This window comes from Falco naumanni, chromosome 6 (genome assembly GCF_017639655.2).
Source record: "Falco naumanni isolate bFalNau1 chromosome 6, bFalNau1.pat, whole genome shotgun sequence".
Taxonomy (NCBI): Eukaryota; Metazoa; Chordata; class Aves; order Falconiformes; family Falconidae; genus Falco; species Falco naumanni.
This window is the reverse complement of record NC_054059.1, coordinates 59,210,538-59,230,449: the sequence shown is the minus strand read 5'-3', so window position 1 is coordinate 59,230,449 and position 19,912 is coordinate 59,210,538.

The window sequence follows — 19,912 nt, the reverse complement described above, 5'->3', positions numbered from 1 at the left end:
GACTAAGTAATAAAATAATATATCTTTCAGTAACTTGGAATCTGAAACAAAGTTGTCCCAGTAGCTGTAACCTGAATAATACACAAATAGAGATATTGTCTTATACACAACTTATTTCTGAATTGCAGCTGCAAGGAAAACCTGGGGAGGAAATGAGGAGGAAAGCTTCTCTCATTTTTACTTTAAAATGGATTTACTGGAGAAAAAAATATCTATTTTAAATTAGAACAAAGCATCAGAATCTAAGGCTCCGCAAAATGGTAGTCCAAAATGTCTTTGATTCAAATAAAATATATTTTCCATTTTTTTTAATTTTTCACTGAGATCTAAAAAACTTGATTGTGCTTAAATTGACTATGTTTAGCCTAATTGAAAAACAAAGTTATTTCAAAGCAGAAAAATGTAAGATTTTTGTTTGAAAAGATCAAAACTGTTAGTTTTGATAATTTTAAATGTTAAAACCTCAAATATTTTCTTCTAATATCTCAGCCTATTGTACAGGTACATAATTGAAATACTCTGCAACAAACATATACATTTTGTAGCAGCTGTAAGAAGTGCTTATTTTTCTCAAAGCTTCCATCTTAATTTATCTAGTCTGCATATTTTCTTGAGGAGAACTTCAGCAAGGACACAGCGCATTTTCCATTTCTGTGGACAAGGTGTACCAAGGTTTCCTTTGTCTGCTCTGAATATGGGTCAGGTGTGAGAGTGGCCCAGCCCATGACCTTCAGCTGTGTCCATGCAAAACACCCAAGCCAGCCATAGCAACTGCATCCATTATTAAGATAAGGATGGATTTGGGGCCAAGGGCTGCCTGGCTGATGTTTGATTTAAAAGGAACAAAGTGCTGGCTGTGGGAAACAGCAGGAACAGATGGTGAAGATAATATTGCTGCTTTTGATGCAGAAGAGGCAAGTAGGCATTAAGTTATTTCACTGCTGATATGAAAATATTAGAGATCTACTATAGAGGAAGGGATATGGTTTTCCTTCTTGTTCTTCACTCTCATTTATTGTGTAGTTGGGCTCATTTGTTTACATCCTGTGTTTAGTAGCTATCACTTTCAGCTCAGACTTTGCAATGAATGGAAATGCTTTGATGTGTGAACAGTAACAGCTCTCTCCCTCTGGAGTGAAAATGTGGAGTTTTAGATAAATATGAGCAAGCAGGATATTCTCTAGTTTTGGGATTTTACAAGACTGCCCCAAAGTACCTTGGTAATATGTTCTCTGCACAATTTTCACCCAGTTGAACCAAGAACTGCAGCTTCTCATTTAGAGCCTTGTGCATCATATATAGCTCAGATGCCAGTGTTAATGTTTCACTCTCCATCCTCTTTCATGTTTTGGGCTGAAGAAGGAATCACTGGTGCATGCAAAGAGTGAACTGGTCACTGGGCAGGAGCCAAACATCATTCTCTTTTGCACTCTTGCCCACGCTGTGCTTTCATTTTTCTTCCAGAATACTGCTACTGACATACACATACGCTTCTCTTGAGCTAAAGACATCTCCTTGCCCGCCTAAATGCTAAGTAGGTGGAAGGCACAGATTAATCTGCTATCCTGAGCCTTGACACTAGACACAATGGGTCATTTCACCTGCTTTTGCTATTGCTGTGAATGAGGTTGCAAAAAAAGCCTCCACAAGAAACTAAGGAGCTGGAGTTTGAGTTTGTAGTTTCATGTTGGGAAGCAACACTGAATTGTTTGTTGAATGATTTGTAGAGAATTTATGCGTTTTCATTAGGCAAGAAGGAAGATTATTTTTTTTTTCTGGTCATATCGTATCTATAACACAATTTGGGAGAGAATAAAACAGAGGAAAATCCTTACTAAAATCCTGAGAAGGTCTCACTGGATTAAATTTGCTTTTTTTCCTCTTTCTTCTCTTGTCAGAAAAGGAAAAAAAGACTGTTCACTGCTGATGTCTCCTTACTCCACTGTTTGAATGGATGTTCTTTACAAAGCAGCCAGGTCATTACTTGTTGAATTATTTATCTTTCAACAGAGGACACAAAGACACAGTGACCCCAGTTTTGACTTGTGAAAGGCTTTTCACAAATTACTACTTTGAAATCCAGTGCAGCACATAGGTGAGATGCCCTAGGTATGTTTAATTATTTAAGTTAACTTTCATCCTCTTTTTCTCAGCAGGCTTAGCAATTTTAATGGGCACTTTTAAAGGACACCGTGACAAACGTAGTGTCTCTTTTTTTTTTTTTTTTTTTTTTTGTGTGAATAAAGTGTAGTTTTCCCTCATTTTGAAAATATTTTCTCTAGTTTCTGGAAGTAGAAAAGGACAGGTTCATATCTTAAAGAGCTCAGATTGGATTTGGATTTCATTATAACCAATAACTGAATAATAAATGTTAGGAAAGATGTTCTGAAAATCCATTAAGGGGAAGTTGACTTGAAAGATGTCACCAGGGTGCAAGAAATGCTTTTCTAGCAATTTCTTTCAATGATCAAATTGCCCTGTCACCAGAAGCTGAAGTCTTAATCACATGAACAAATTTGAGTGACTTTCTAGCCCACAATAGATAAGTTTGAATAGAGTAGGCAGTGTATTCTGGGGTGTTATTTACTGTCATAATTTTTAATCTGCAGTAAACATGTATTCCAGTTAGGTCACTTAATATTTCAGATAAACAGCAGATGTTAATGTTAGGAGACACAATGGTGTCAAAATATGAATCCAGAAGCTAAACCCTTTTCTTTCTTATAAGGAGTAGAGTGTTACCATAAAAAGCACGTAATATTTGCTTTATAACTTGCTCTTTCATCTACAGGGAGCTGCATCAGTATTTTTGCCTAGATAAATCTTTTGTATATGTTCTCATAGCTTCATCATACAGATCGTCAGTCCCTCAAACATTAATCTTTATTCTCATGCTGCTTCATTTCTGAATGATTAACTATCAGGTCATAGTTCCTCTGTGAACATCCTTCTACTCCGTAGTGCTCAATTTCATCTCTTCCTGTTATTCCAGTCTCGAAGATCATCTAGTTCTTTCCTATCCTCCCTGAATTGATAATGTTGTTCTTTATAAGGTCATATAAAATTTTCATTATTACAGTCTTGGTTATTTTGTCCTTGATTATGTTCTTTAGCAATTAAGTTAGTTTTGCTCAAGAACTTTCTCCTGAACCATCATTCCTCTAAACGTACTCTGCAGCCTGGCACATTGATTTCCAATGGGTTACAAAAGGGATCTTTTTCGCCACTTGAAAGGCAATTATAGTTTCTTTTTAGGTTCCATTGAAGTCCTTTCTACTAGAGAAGGAAAATTTATAAGAAGAAAAAACAAGTCTTCTTAATAGAAGAAATGAGTCATAAAATCGAGCTAGTCTCTTCTGTTTGGATTGATTTAAATACACCACATATTGAAACAATTGCATGATCCTAGGAAAACCAGTTAGCATTCAGTCATTCATATCTAGAACTTGAAATTAAAATTCATAGTGTGTTTTATTCTAACATTTCATAAGCAGAGATAGTGGTTAAGAAACCAGTCTGGTACAGTTACAGGCAGCAAAATATTTTAGAAATCGTAGAAGGCAGCATGCTGCATAAATACTTCTCTATTATATATGAAATATTTGCTATTCAAGACCTTTCTAAAAAGTAGCAATGATATGGCACAGCTGGGAGTTATTTCACTAGATAAAAATTTAAGAAAAGTAGTCTTATGAGTGCACAGATTTTGTGCTTTATCCATGCTTCTTGAGATTTATCCTGGGGACAATTATAGAGTCCTGTTGGATCCATTTTGAACTGCAAAATGTTTGTTTGGTTCTAGGAATTGTAGTTATCCAGGGCTTATTTCCATTCCAAGAGAAATAGCTTGAAATTAAAGAAGTTGTTTTGAATATTTAATTGATTTTGACTGGTAGAGACAAACCAAACAAGATGAGAAAAGAGAATTGTACTCTTCTAATATGTTAGAAGAATCTATGTAGAGAAATTTTCTATTATTTTAATGTTAGTTACAATAGTTGTCTTTTAAATGAATTATTTTGTTCCTAGATTTTATATTGAATTAGACAAATCTCTTGATAAGAAAGTATTTGGTTTTGTTTTTAATCCAAGGAAGGCTACCTCGTTATTTCCAAAGGCTGTAGAAAAAGGGAAATCGGAAAGAGGGAGAAGAAAAAGCTAGAAAGAAAAGGAGTCAAAGACAACTATTACCCTCCCAAATGCACTTACATTTTCAACATGAGAAAAAATCATTGTGGGATAAATCTGTTTGGTGAACATCTTCAAATGTTTTCATTCCAAATTAAATAAAAATAATCTTTTAAACATCAGATGATGGCTGATCAGCCAGCTTTGCCGATTTTCACCAGTTACCTACCACAAAGTATAACATCAAAATAATCCTTCTGATATCAGTTTATTCACTCTTAAGAAGAGAACCGGCTTCTGTTCTAGTGCTATAAAATTGTACCTTGCAAATAATACCACTTCTACTGGCATTGTTTCTTTGGCATTTCATAGATAGATAAAAATTTATTGTTTGGGCAAATACCATGCCTCTGATGCTGATTACAGTGTCAATACCTTTCAATGTGTAAATTTTGGGTCTGATTTTGCCTTTATATGGGATGGTAGCAGTAATAAGTAACTTGATTAAAGTCAGTGGAGCTTTTCTAAAATGACTAAAATGATTTTTGTTTAAAAACATTGGTCCTTGATTTATGGGATACAGAAACTTTTTTTCTCCAGTTATTTCAGTGAGGTTGTGCCACTTCTGTGCTAGCAAAACTCCATTGAGCTAGCCTGCAAGAATAATATCTAAAATCTGTGTTTATTAGAATAAGAGATTACTTTGGTACAGGCTTTTGAATCTAGTATTTTTATGTGCCTGTATGAAGGCAGGCATCTATTTTGTTGACAATGAAATAGCCCTACTTTTATGTGCTGTCTGTTCATTGATCTTTAATATGATATCTGAGCTCAGAATGACAGTTACATATATCTCTGAGTCCAGAGCTTCCTGTGGTGTAATGTGAAATTTATTATTTTAGAATAATTTTCTTTAAAAAACTTAACAGCTCCTCATGATTTCAGTTTTACTTTTTTATTGTTGACCAACTCCATAATTTTTTTTTAACTGAATTTAAATTTGTCCTTGAAGTATTTTCAAAATCTGTTTATTAAGAGAAAGTGAGATAATCTTCTCTGTAGAAGCAGCTCTTGCCAGCACTCAGAACATTAAGGTAAATTAGGAAAGACCATCACAGTTGTTACTTAGTAAGCCCAGGACACACCTGCAATTAGTATTCTAAGAAAGAAGGAACTACTGCATTTATCAGTGAAGCACGTATAAAAAATTTTGGGCCATCAGTGTCTCTATAGATACATTATATCTTTCTCCATCACTGTTTTTGTCTGTTCGAGTCTTAGATGGGCAGACTTCAAAATCTAATAGTTCATTAAAGAAGAATCCATGCTAGGCTCCATGCTCTATTTGAAAAGATATACTGTATAAGACATAAAGACTGTCTCATGTCCAAACAGGATAAGAACTTGATATTTACCTCTTTCAACGTGATTCATGAAGCTTTTGAAAATGAAGATGGCCTCAATTAAGAATTGTCTTGATCTGCTTTTTCAGGTCAGATCACCAGCTATAGCAGTATAGCTAATGATTGTGTGTCTTTACAAACTGTCAGTTTGCCACTTGCTGCTAAATAAGGTGGAGGAGAATCATGTAAAGAAGAAGGGAAATGAGATATTTTTGAAAAGGACCTATCAACAGGAATTATCTCAAGAAAATATCAGAGGTGAAAGGGTCCTTTGAAAAATAGCAGGGTTGACTTAGTTGTCCTAAATTAGAGGAGCATTATAATTTATTTGTCATGAATTGACTAAAGAAGAGAATGTAAAGGTGATATGATTTAATGCGATTGGAAATTGGGAACTTACCAAAAGCTGAAAATAAAAGGCAGCATGTCAAAGGATAAGGCATTTCCACTTCAACAATGTACAGGCAAGTAGAGGTCACCTTCCTTAAAGAATTAAAAATTTAAATCATTCTGATGGGAAACATGTCCCATGTCATAGTTCAAGCCAAGTCATATCTGAACTTTACCTAGTATTGCATTACAGTTTTGATAAAAATATTCTAATCCAGAGAGAGCTATACACAGAATACAGAGAATATGAAAGCAAGGAGGTAACAGTGATATGTCAGCAAAGCTTTGCGGTTTGTTGCAGAATCATTACTGACCGCAGGTCTGCAATCTTGATAGACAGAGCTTAGCTGCTAGAAAGCAGTCAATGAAAGAGTTGTGTGAGCACTTCTTTGAGACCAGTTATAGTGGTTTGGCCCTGACTAAAAGCCAGGTGCCCACCAAAGCTGCTCTGTCGCTCCCCTCCTCAACTAGACAGGGGAAAGGAAATGCAACAAAGCCTCATGGGTTAAGGACAGGGAGATCACTCAGTAATTACTGTCATGGGCAAAATAGACTCGGGGAAAATTAGTTTAATTGATTACCATTCAAATCAGAAAAACACCTTCCCCTGCCCTGCCGCTTCTTCCCCGCACCCCCCACCCCCACCCCCCAATTCTTCCCAGGCTTAACATAATTCCTGATTTCTCTACCTCCTCCTCCTTCTCCCAAGTGGCACAAGGGGACGGGGAATGGGGGTTACAGTCAGTTCATCACATGTTGTTCCTTCTGCCCTTTCCTTTTCACAGTCTTCCCCTGCTCCAGTGTGGGTTCCCTCCCACAGGAGACAGTTCACACATCGTTCCAGCGTGGGTCCCTTCTGTGCAGCGCAGTCCTTCAGGCACAGACTGCTCCAGTGTGGGTCCCCCATGGGGTCACAAGTCCTGCGAGAAAACCAGCCTGGGCTTCCCTTGGGTCACAGCCTCCTTGGGGCATCACCTGCTCTGGTGTGGGGTCCTCCACAGGCTGCAGGTCGGTATCTGTTCCAGCGTTACCCTCCATGGGCTGAGGGGCACAGCCTGCCTCAGCATGGGCTTCACCACAGGCTGCAGGGGAATCTCTGCTTGAGCATCTCCTCCCTCCACTGACCTTGGTGTCTGCAGAGTTGTTTCTTTCACATATTCTCACTCCCCTATTCCACTGCACTTTTTTTTGGTGCAGAATTTACACACACACACACACCCCCCCTTCTCAAATATGTTATCACAGAGGCACTACCACCATCGCTGATGAATTTGGCCTGGGCCAGCAGAAGGTCCATCTTGGTGGCTGGCATTGGCTCTGTTGGATGTAGGGGAAGCTTCTGGCACCTACTCACAGAAGCCACCCCTATAGCCCCCACTACCCAAACCCTTGCCATGCAAACCCACTACACCAGTTTCTTAAGGAAATAAGCTGGTTAGACTGTATGTCTGTTCATGTCTGTTTTCTTTACTCAGCTGTGAATTGTTAGTCAAATTTCAACAAGGATTGGCAGAGGAGTTAGTTCTTAAATTTACTTTTTTCCAGCAAATGTCACATAAAGTGGTGCCTAGGTAGAGGAAAGGTGCTATGTTGGTACTTCTCTTGGTGGAAAAGTGTGTAGAAATGGGAACAGCAGTTAAGTCATTCAAGTGGTGGTGCCTGCCAGTATGTCTTCAACAGGCAGTGTCTTGATCTACCTCTTTGCTGAAAAAATGAAGTGTGCGCCATATGGCTAGGTGACAAGGGGAGAGCACATGACATGGTGGGAGTAGGCCATAATGGTTTTGCAGGACATCTTGAGTTAGGGAAAGTTACAAGAGTGTGGAAGGGAACCAGCCACTATTGTGGAGGGACATTTATTAATTCAACTGCTGAAGAACAACATTCTTCATTTTTTTTTCTTTTATTTATTTGTTCATTATGACAATATGCTGTTCTCCTTTATAATCTCAAACAAATCTCTTCACCTTCCTCTTCCTTAGTTTCTTATATGTGCAATGCTACTAACTTTCTTTCCATATCTTGGATATGCAGAAACCATTTTTTTCTTAAAAGATTTTGTTATTAATCTTCTGGGGAACATCATTCCAGGTAAGTTTAATTAAAATAATAGGACAGTGTGCAAGTTTGATTTTGGCAAGGATGTGTCATGAAAATTTTATATGGAGAGAACTAATTCAGTTAATGTGTTGCTGGACTAGTGAAAAAGAAAGTCTGATGACAAAAGTGTTCTGGAAAGAATCTTGGCAATGGTGGAGAATGGTAAACCTTTCATGCTTGGAAGAAATATTGTGTGGATTGATAGGCTTAAGAGTGCAGAATATGATCAGTACTGGAATGAATGAATAAATTGCATAGGGTATATCAGACATCAAATGTCAATGTGAAACTTAGAAAGTTCCAAAAAGCATGCAAATAAGCATATTGATGAATCATTAGCGTTACTTTTTGAAAGGACTGGCTTAGGTTTACCTAGAACATTTTGACTGTGATCCTTTGTTCATCTACTTCTGTGTTGTAAATAAACACATAGGTTATACAGTCTAAAAAGGAATCGTGTTTCAGCCACTTATTTGCAGAGCTTGTGTGATTATTCTTTGGGGACAAGTCAGGAACCTAATGTAGGTGGCTAAGTTAGTCAAGTAGTCTGTCTAGGCTACTTCTCCAGTCCATGGAGAGTGATAAACATTTTCATAAGGTGAATCAAAGCAATTGGAATCAGCTTCTATCTTAACTGGCTACATTAAATATTTATACATGAATGGAGTAGATATACCCTAGTCTGGATGTATTTGGTGGGAGGCAATCACTGTAGTGTTGTAACTTCCTTGCTGGTGCACTAGAAGATACCAAGGGAAAAAGTGGTACAGCTGTCACACCACTTCCTAATATATCTGGTTCCTCACAGAGAGAAGGTGAGCCTGTTGTTTTCTGGTTAAAAAGGAATCAAAGAGCTTTTGTGCCAGAACCATATGAGAAGAAATGATCACTCATGAGCTCCTTTCTTCTTCAGATTCTTTTGGGGCTTCTCTGCTAACATCTCATGAACAAAGTTTGTTGAAATATGTAGACTTTGTTGAGAGTTATTAGTTCATCCCTTCCACAATGCAAGACTCAATACAGAACATTACCTACACATTTATATATTCAGGTGATTAGCCTTTTTCTGCTTCGTGTGAATCTGTTGTTCTAGGATACATTTACCATTAGGAAACTTTCCTTGACACTAACATCAAATTTGTGCCATAGTCTAAGGAAGAGTCGACAAAAGCGCTTGATAGGAATAAGCACAGCTAAATGCTGAAAGGCTTTAAACATTTTGGAGATTTGAACCAGGATTTTCCAACAGAAAGGTCAGATGCAGACAGACTTATCACTGCTCTAGGGGGCTTAATTTGAAGACATTTCACTCTATCTGAGAACATCAAGATGAATCAGAAGCCAAAATCATTTCACATTAGAGGCTGCTAAAGAGGTGCTTTGCTCATACAGATGAACAACCTGTTCCTGGTAGCATGACAATGTTATCTGTCTTGGAGAAGATGCTGGATTTTGCTTTTAGTTTCTTTCTGACATGTTTTAGTACCAGGAAGAAAAATATTATTTATTGTTTTGCTTCGATATTTGTCTAGTCACTGGATGCATTGCTTTTGTTGCAAGTATCTAATGAAGACAAATAAATGGTGCCAAAGATGGCCACATATGCTCTATTTTGTGACTGCTTGTGATATAATGGAGGACATACAACAAAACCTCAGCAACAGTCAGCCCATAGCACGGGCAATGGGGAATAAATCTATAATTGTCTAAATGTCCCCTCTAGCTGGAAATATTTTGTTGATAAATAACCCAGGAGAAATGAGGATACACGCTGGCGACTCAGAAATTAGTTCGACTGAGCTCTAAGACCCGGTTGACTTTAAACATTAGGGAAAGGTGAACCTGTACGCAGAGCCAGCATGCACAGAAGAACCTCATCTTAATATTAGGTAATTAACTTATACTACTAAAACAGCGTATACTGTTAACAGATCAATCCCAATCCAGCTATGCTGATTTTGATTTAAACCAGCCTCTAATCTGACAGTACGCTTTCCAGTGCCAAACAGGCTGGTCTAATGCAGTGCCTGCCCCATAAACTGTGTTAGGTACTGAACTGTAAAACCAATGTGTTCAACAGTGTGGCAGGTATAATCACTCGTAGGCTTTCTGCTCGAAGCTAGGAATTTGGCTATGCCTAGAAGTTTTGTTAATGATATTAACACTTGTGAAAGTCTTACTAGTGAAAATAGTGATAATCAGTATAGTTATAGAAGTTATACGTCATGAGGACTTCCTTGTTGCAGTGTAACTGGTTGGTTTTGGTTTAGATGTAATCTGAGAAACATGAATTTATACCAGATAAGAAAGACTATGCTAAGAAAAATATAATGAAGACAGGAAAAGAGAGGGGAATAATGGGACATGATCCTGGACAACTGGCTCTAGATGACGCTGATTGGACCAGATGACCTCCAGATGTCCCTTCCAGCCATAACCATTCTGTGCTTCTGTAAATAATCATTCAGTGTACTTGTTTAACTTGTATTTTAGCTTATTCTGAGATGTCTCCTGTGCAATAAATAAATAAATGTTTAAGCTCATGGTGAAGGAGTACTTACTGTAGGAAACAAAGGGGATGAAAAAGCTATACATGTTTAGTAGAGCTATCAGAAATAAATTGAATTTTGTCTTTATAACTTTCACATAAATTTCTTTTTCCTTGTTATAAACTTTAGTTGAAATATTTCTTTTTTCCTTTGTTTGGATGGAGGGGAAGACAAGAATGTGATCCATCCTACCCAACCCTTTAAAAGAGAAATGCTTCCCCTCCTGAGGGGAAGAAAAAGAAAGGAGAAAAAAAAAAAGAAGACAGAAAATAAAGCATTTCCAGAATGCTTAAAAACACTGAAAGGCTGAGGTAATGTGATACTGAGCACCAGAACTGTGCCATGTGCTGAAGCACAGGTGGAAACCAGAAGTCTCCCTCTTCCATTTTAGAGATCGTATTCATCACCAAAAGATGAAAGAGGAGGCCATAGAATGAAAGATTTCCATTACTACTGGAAGAATGATGGAACAGGGAACATTTGTGAGGGTAATGAAAAGTCTCACTGTGTTTTAATTTTGATTAGACTTTGTCTCAAAAATGTTATTATTTTCATAGAGGAAAATAAAAAAAGAATATGCTGATGTTATTTCCCCCCTTGAAGAACATGGCAACCTCTGAATTCTCCTGATATATTAAATGTAAGCCATTACTGTTGCTATTCTGTTCACACAACTGCTTTTCTAATAAGCAGTGTCTCCAGGTATGGTGTAGCTGTATTCTTGGAGGCACATTTCATTTTCTTTATTATGATTGAAATGTTTGGTTTTCAAACAGCATTATTAACTCAATAATATTAATTATTACTTAGTGTTATTTCCTCTGAGAAATTCAATATTAGAAGTACAGTCGGGTTATGAAGGTGGTGTTGTTAGTGGTAGATAGAAGTCACGTGTGTCTGCATATGCCACCGAGCTGGTGCAGAATGGGTTGGTTGATGTCACAAGGTTCCCCTGTTGGCTCACCAGGGCAAATCCTTCCTTATTTCATTCACTGAAAGAACAGAGATGGCCTTAGTTCACAAGGAGATTGAAACTATAAAAAGTGATGATGAATGGACAAGAACGGCCAGCAGTGGTACTGGATTTTGTAATGTGGGCTTCTTTTCTTCAGGAAGTGAACTGGGAAAATGTTTTCACAGATGGCTGCACTGTCATGTGGAAATAATGCTCAGGAAGTAGCAGCCAGGTCAGTTTGAAACCAGCTTTCAGTACTAAGTCTTGGTATCCCATTGCTATCCCCCTGACCTCTACAGCTGTTTGACTATAAAATTTAGTCACCTACCAATAACATGTTCTCTGAGCACCATGGTGTGGAAAATAGACAGTAAGTTTTCAACAGCTGTCTGACAACAGGTTATTTTTTGCAGGAAATGAATTGTTTTATTGGGTGGTTTTGTTCAGCTGTGCTTTTAGGCCTCATGTCTCATCACTCTAACCTCTACTGTTTATTTTCACAGACAAAAATTTGGTAAGTCAAAGTATGGATGTCAAGTGTAGTCCATCATTTTATGCATGAATACTTGTTGTGACTGATCTTACCTAATCTGCTAGATGGATACAACAGCTCCTGGGGTCCTCCCTCCATTTTGGTAGGGGGTTGTGTGTCTCCATTGTAATCTAGCTGTGTATTGACAATCTGTAAATTGGCAGTATTCACATTATCTCTGATTTCCTGGCCTGACGTACACGACAAGGCAGCTGTATTCCAGATTAATGGCCTTATTAAAATTAAGCCTTGGGCACAGCCAAATTTTTTGCAAAGAAGATGTTGTCTCTATGGCAAGAACTTTTGTAAGGGAACCAGATGTTTTATTCTGAATTATTCCAACACACAGCCTATTTTTAGGGTTTACTGGTAAGCAACCGTAACAAAGCAGGATTTTTTAAGTGAAGGGTCAAGAAGCTTTGCACATTCAGCATTGCTCACTGTACTAAAATTTACACAATCCTCAATATGTTAACCATGCATGCTAAAGCCCTAATGTATAGTGCACTAGAGGTTTATTGAAAAGCCACTACCAAAGACGACATCCTTTTTCTTCAGAGCTCAGACACCAGTTCTCAAGCAAACACAGGAAATCCATCTTTTGGATTGTTCTGTTTAAGTAATGGAAAGTAACACATGGATTTCTTGGCAAATTTTTGTAGATGAAGAAAATTATATCAGCGAAAGATGTGCATGTTTAGTAGCACTTTTGCTTTAGTTCTTACTTCAATAAAACAGTGCAAATAAACGCATCCCCTTTTCAACATTACTTCTGATACTGATGAATGGCAATGTAGACTTGGGCTCTTCAGACTGAAAAAAACAGTATGAGAATATGAAAGAAGACCATGAAGTCAGGAGTATCATAACAGAAATATGAACTGTACACTCCCTTATAGCACACAAATGGAGGTCAATCACATGATACGAGCAAGTGGCAGGTGAAAACAAACTGAAGTCTGTGATTCTTCATACAGCATGATATTAAACAGTTGAGCCCATTCACTCCAAAATATTTTAAATGTTAATATTTTACACAGCTTAAAAACTCATTAAACTCATGAAAGAAGAATTTGTTTAAGGTTACTAATTAGAAAGACAACCCTAATGCAGAAACTTATTTCTGCATGTTGTTGACTTTCCAAAGTAAGTATCGTTATAAGTCTGCCCTATTCTGGCACTATTTCCTATGCATCTTCTGCCAGTGACAGACTTTGGTCTAAACAGAGCAAAAATGTGTCCATTTTCCTGTTGCAGTGGAAAAATTGTCTGGTCTGGTTAAGTGGTGTGCTGTTTTAATGCCCTAGAAGAGACTGTTCTTTCTTTACCCTGTCTTTGGTGTGGACCGAGTGACTTATTTCATTTATGTAGTTGAGTGGTCATGGAGTGAACAGAAAAATTAAAATCATTCTGAATTCCCATTCCAGATTGTATCTCCCAATTCAGTTGTTTTAGGGAAAGTGTATAGTGATCACGACCCTTCTGGTATACATAATGCAATGCAGTGTACTGCAGACTTACCCAAGCTATTTCTAAATGTGCTTCCAGTGTACTAATTAACTCGCTTACCTAGCTGTGCCATAGAATTCAATATGGTTTTAACCTTACAAGTATGCAGAATGAACTCTGCCAAACATCTCTTTCACTTTCAGTAGTTTTGTAACATTATGTGCTTCTTATAGATTTCATCTGATGCTTCTTCCCCCTTTTTCATGTTTCATCTTGTTTATAGGTTGGCCCTAGCTTCATACCTGGATGACATTTGCAAAAGCCAGGGAAACTGACAGGTATTATCTCTTACCTCTCTTGACTGACCAATAAATAAATATCTTGATTAATTTTTCATTTATTGTATGCTTAAATGAAGCACACAGAGCATTCAGAAATAATATGTCACTTGCCTGCTTTTTATTAATCATTTGGTGTTTATTGGAACTATTCCTTGTCTACAGCACAAAAATGCCAAATAAAAATGTTTTTGATTTATTAAAGAAGTCTTATTAACTTGATTTGTTATAATTTCTCAATTAAGTGAACAATTCATTAATTTTATCAAGTTCAAGCGCTAAAAATAATTAGTAATAGAAATCCTTTAACAATATTATACTGTATCTTTATTATAACTTAATCACTTGGAAAAGGTACCTGCAAGGGAAACATTAAAACCACAAATGCATTTATCCTGAAAAACTGGAATGACATTGGTTTTACTCTGTATTTTCATTATGATTCTTTTTTTATGACAAAAATTGCCAAAACATGGGATCTCCAAGTTTATCTGCAAGTGTGAAAGAAAAAAATATTGAAAAGAGGAAAAAACTGCAAATAAAGAGACTGATAAAACTTTTAAATTTTATTTTCCTATTTTCTGATAATCAATGGGTTTTCAATCTTTTTTTACAGCTTTTTCTTCTGAAATGCTTAAAAGGCTGTAATTCATACCAAAACCAATATTTCTGATATCAAAATCTTTTAGAATGGAAAGGTAATTTACTCTGATAAAACAGCATATTTGATAACTTGTAAATAGAGATTTCAGTAACATATTCAATATCAGTTACATATTTAGTATTCCACAGGCAAAACTGTATAGATGTGGCCTCCATGAATTCGTACTGGTATGGTGCAATATTTTGGGGTGGGATGGTTATTCAACTCCATAGACCCATTTAGAGTACACATATTACATGACCTTGCATCTAAATCAGTTTCTTTGAGGAAGTCAATTCCTTCAGACCTCCTTCAAACATGCTTAAGAAACATTACCAACAATGTCAACAGTAGAAAGCAACTGAGAGGTGTAATGGCTTATTCAGTACAGTAGTATAAAATTCCAGGGGGTTTTGGTGTGATTCATTGTAGGTTAAGCATGTTCTGAGTATGAATTCTGGGTTGGGTCCTGTGCGGACTTTCAGTGCTACTCTGTCTCCTGGAGCTTGATTTGGCAGTGAGGAGCATGAGATACCTCACACAGGTTTTGCAGTTCTATGCTTTGTCAGAAATGGACTTGTGGTTATGTGGAGATACCAGATCAAACAGGAAGGTATTTAATGAGTATTTAATTTATGGGCCTAAATGTTTCTTAAATCCTTTTTCATGTATCTAGCTCCTTCTTTCTGGTTCAACAACCAGAATAATTATCTTCATGGAGTATTGTATAGAGAAATATATTATTTCTCTCTTCTTTACATGTTCAGTATCAACAGTCAAAGAGTTGTCTCTATAATGTAAAAGCGTATGGGGACACTGGGGTCCAAACTCCAGGCTTCCCTTCCTTTTATAACTTGTCCATGCTCTTGATCCCTACCTCAGACTGACTTATCTATGAAAGCAAGTGTATTTCGTTTCTCAAAGTTCAAGAGAAGAATTGAGGATATCTTCTTCAGGGGAATGATGCAGATGAAAAAATGGAATTAGAAAAAAAAAAAGATATTAAAATACAGTGTTGGCGCTGACGGTGATGAAGACCAAAGGGGCTGATATTTTTAAATCGTTTTAGATGTTATGATATGCTAAGGTAGAGTAAAATATGTTCACTTTCAGTAAAGATGTAGGAAGCATGACAGAACCATGTGCTCAGAGCTCTAAATGTGTCATTTTTGGTACATAGCTGAAACAGCAAAAAATCTTGCCTTCTGGACTATCGATGAGTAAGTATAGCCCAGCATGGGCTTCCTCTCCCCAGCGCTATCATTGAGGAGCGCACCACTGAGGGAGGAGAGGTTCAGGGACAAATGTTCTGGATCCACATGGTGGGAGGCACATTGGCTTTTGTATTGCACCTGAATGGCAGCTGTACTTTAAGGGCCTGACCTTCCAGAGGTTTGAAGAATGGAAATATTCAGCTGACTTTAGTGGTGCAAATCCAGGCTTTCAAGCTGAAAGAAAAGCCTTTGCCAAAGTTTTATTCCTGAACAGGAATATTATTGGCTGCCATGGTTTCATCAGTGTCTCTGCAAAGGAATGAATCACTGATTGGCAAATGAGCGTTTTACACCTCTGTAAGTTTGAAACAATTGTAATAAGTCAAAGGAAAAAAAAAAACCACCACAAAACCACAATAACTTGCACAAGCAGTACCAGTAAAAAAGAAATTTCCCTAGGTTTTTATAATGTCATGAACAATTCAAACAATCCTTATATTCTACATAGTTCCGTAAGGGCGGGGGCAGTCAAGGGATACTGTAAAAATATTGTTCAGAGTTTGAGCTGATTTATGTTTGCATTGTTTGAATCCCACCTGGCTGCTGGCCATGTTTTTCTTTTAGACTATTCCCTATGTTACTAGCTTTCATTCCTAAAGAGAAAACAGGAGGGAAATGGAAAGCAGCCTGTTGTTTATAGGATCAGGGACTTAGCAGCCAGAATTGGTATTTGGGGATGGCTTTTCCTTCTTTGGGTCTGCAGTAACTCTGTTATGAAAGCACATATTTTCAACATCAGTAGGCCCTTGTATTCTAACTCCCCCACCTCATTTACCACAAAAAGACAAGGTCTACAAATCCAAGTTACGCTTGTTCCATTTTCACTCATTAGGTACAGTTATGTAAATAGTGGTGGCTTCTGAGGAATGTCACCTCTTCATTGGTGAGAAAAAACATCCAGTTAGAAAGTCTAGTGGAAACTTATTCCTATGACATGTAGGTGACATGGAATTAAAAGGGGAGAGGGAATGAGAAAAGAGAAATGATACTAATGCACCAAATCTAATACAAATACTTTTACTTTTGACATCCAAAAACTGACATGAATACAGAAAATTCTGAATTACACTTTTTCCATACATCAAGATTATGGTTGTATGCTGAAATCCTGTGCATTTCTAGCTTTATTACTAGGCATATAGCATCATAGTATAGATGAATCTCATATAGCTTCAGGCTTACGAAAGCTAGAGTTATCTGCTCTTACCTAGTTAAGAATACAGCAAATGAAGAAAGACGTGTTCCTCTCATGGGTGATTCATCCTACTTCTCCGGTATTTATTGCAGAATAGCCGAACTGCTGTCAGGAGTTACCAGTCTTTCTTTGTTGACTACAGACTTAACATTGAGCAACTACCTTAGACTGGACACCTGACAAACCAGAGATAAAGTGAGACAAATCACATTCAAAGTGTCCTTTGAGCGATACCGTTCTGTATTCACTCTGAGCTTTAGATGTTCTCTGTTTGTATAGCAGCTCATCTTCACTGTGACCTCTTGGGAAATCAGAAATACAGCCTCAGAGCTTGTTCACTGTTTTATACATTTATTCTCATGAAGTGTAAAGTAATAGAAATATATAATACAGCTGGATGTACTTTTTATATATATATAAAACAGCTGCAGATGTAGAAGTTAGTCCAGCTGTGGGAATCTTAAATAACAGGATTTCATTTCTAGATGTTGGTGCTACTCAACGTTCCTGGAAGAGCAGTTGTGTCACTGGGATTCACAAAGGTTTTATTACTGAAGTGAGGTCTGAATTACCAGAGATTAAATTTAATGTAACCCACTGTTTTCAAAGATATTTGAAAATATGCCATAGTATTGAATGTCAGCATGCAACAGTTTTGATGAAAGTACCTCAAATACTGTTTGGAAGCTGGTTAATTTTGGAGGAGCATATACTTCTGTGGCATTTTAGATTTTATTGTTACACCAAGAGAAATGTTAAGGCTATATACTAACTCAACCATAGCACATAGGGCTAGAATGGACATCGCAAGGTGATCATCCTTGCCCCTGGGCAGGGTCAGCTATAATGGTGTCACTCCTGACACTTGTTTATCTAACCTTTCTTTTTAAAGTTCTGAAAATTCTGTGGAGTGTACTAATTTTCCACTGATTAACTATCTTTACAACCAAAAAGTGGTTTCTAATATTCAATCAAAACCCTTACGTATTTCTATTTTTTTCTGATAGTTGGAATGTAGGCAGAGAATTTAATCCTGTCTTTTTCTGCAGCAAGAGGAGTATGTGCATCTTCTTCTCTTTATCCTCGCACACTGGAATTTTAGTCAGAAACCACAATCACACTTGTTGAAGTACTATACCATATAAACCATAATAGATGGTGCCTATTCTGCAGGGAAAAAAAAAAGTTATTATATATGAATATCTTTTTAACATAGAGAATTACTGGTATTACTATATGAAGTTATACTTTTGGACAGCACAAGTATTAAGCCCAGGGCTGTGGTTTGCAAGAAAATGTAATAATTAAAGACTAGAGCTGTTTTGTAGTCTGTCATGGGTGACGGGCAGAAGCAGGCAATGAAGCAAATGTTTTGTAAAATCTTGTGGAAGACTGAGACTTCCACAGGAGCTGAGGTAAAGGAAAAAGTTTTATTGGTGTGATATCAGGCTCTGAACATCACTTCTACAGCTTAGATAGGAGCTACTTTATTGTCTCATGGGATATTAGTGATTATTTTTTTCTTTAACAAAAACAAACAGAAGCATTATCTAATATTTGTTCCAATAGAAAAATTCAAACATCTGAAGATGCCTTTGGACATATTAAAGAAGCAGAAAAAAGCAAAATTAATTAACTTTAGTATGAGCAGTTGGTTTTCTGTCAGGCACAGTGATGAGATCTGGGGCCTTCTGTTTTCGTTTCTTGTACCTGTGAGGGTGTAACACAAATTGTTGTCCACTGAAATTAGACAAGGAGACCGAACTCGTTACACTCTTTGTGTAATCTCACATATCTTTGTTTTTAAATTAGATGAGCTTAGCAATGACTGTTTTGCTTTTGTCAATTTTCAATTTAAGACAAGTATTAATGCGGTAATATATGTTAGACTCATGATAGTTAAAGACCAGATGACTTATTAGCTGAATTGTCATTATCATAGTATATAATTATTAATATATATTATGATGATGTTAATGATGTTAATGTTCATGTTAAGTTGTGTGCCAAGCCCGGTGCAAATATATAGCAAATGATTGTTACTAATAGTGACAATTAACAGAACATCCAGCCTAGAGGATTTCAGGAACACTTTGCTTTGGTGCCTTGTTTGGCATGAGCTGGGTGTGACTACCCTGGCTCTGAAAAACTCACGAAGCAAATGACTCTCAGTCTTCTCACACACAATGAGACCCATCTCCATAAATACATTTGAGACCATACCTGGTGGATGCGGTAGTTACTTGCCTGTGAGGTGACAGCAGTGCAATCCCCAGGAAGAGTTTTCCAACACATCACAGAAGCAAGCCCTCATTATCTAGTAATTACCAGCACATGATTATAATTTTCCAAAGAGCATTGGAATCACACTGTAGAGAGTCAATTTTTATTTCTCCTGAGGAACTAACAGTCAAAGTGGTTTGGGGTGATGTTTGTCCATCAGCAGAGGATAGTACAGACAGCTCAGTGTGTTTGGGTTCTTGCCAGACAGAGAAAGAAGGAAGATATAATACTAATTTTTTAGAGGGTCCGCAGCTTCAACTGCATAGCAGCAGATTAATGCTGATTTGATCAGGGACTGATATCCATCAAAGCTATTATCAAAAAATAATTAAACAAAAGCAGATACAGCCTGCTTGTGGTTTCCAAGGGAAATAGATTGAATTCTCTGTTCATAAAATGGAACACGAGCACTGTACATCCTAAGATGTAGTTAGAAATACTTGCAAAATTGAATGCTGCTGTTCCAGGGAAGACCAAAAAATGCTTGAGGGTACCAAAATTTAACTGTAGCAGTGATTTTATGCTTTCTTGAGTTCCATAATCTCCAAATAGTCCAGGGCTTCATGTCCCTTGGACCTTAACTTTGCTTTCATCTGCATTCACTGTCCTCTTGCTTCTTGTATTCTTCCTGGGTTGGTCAACTCCTTGCAGCTGGAGAGGGAAGGAATGGAAG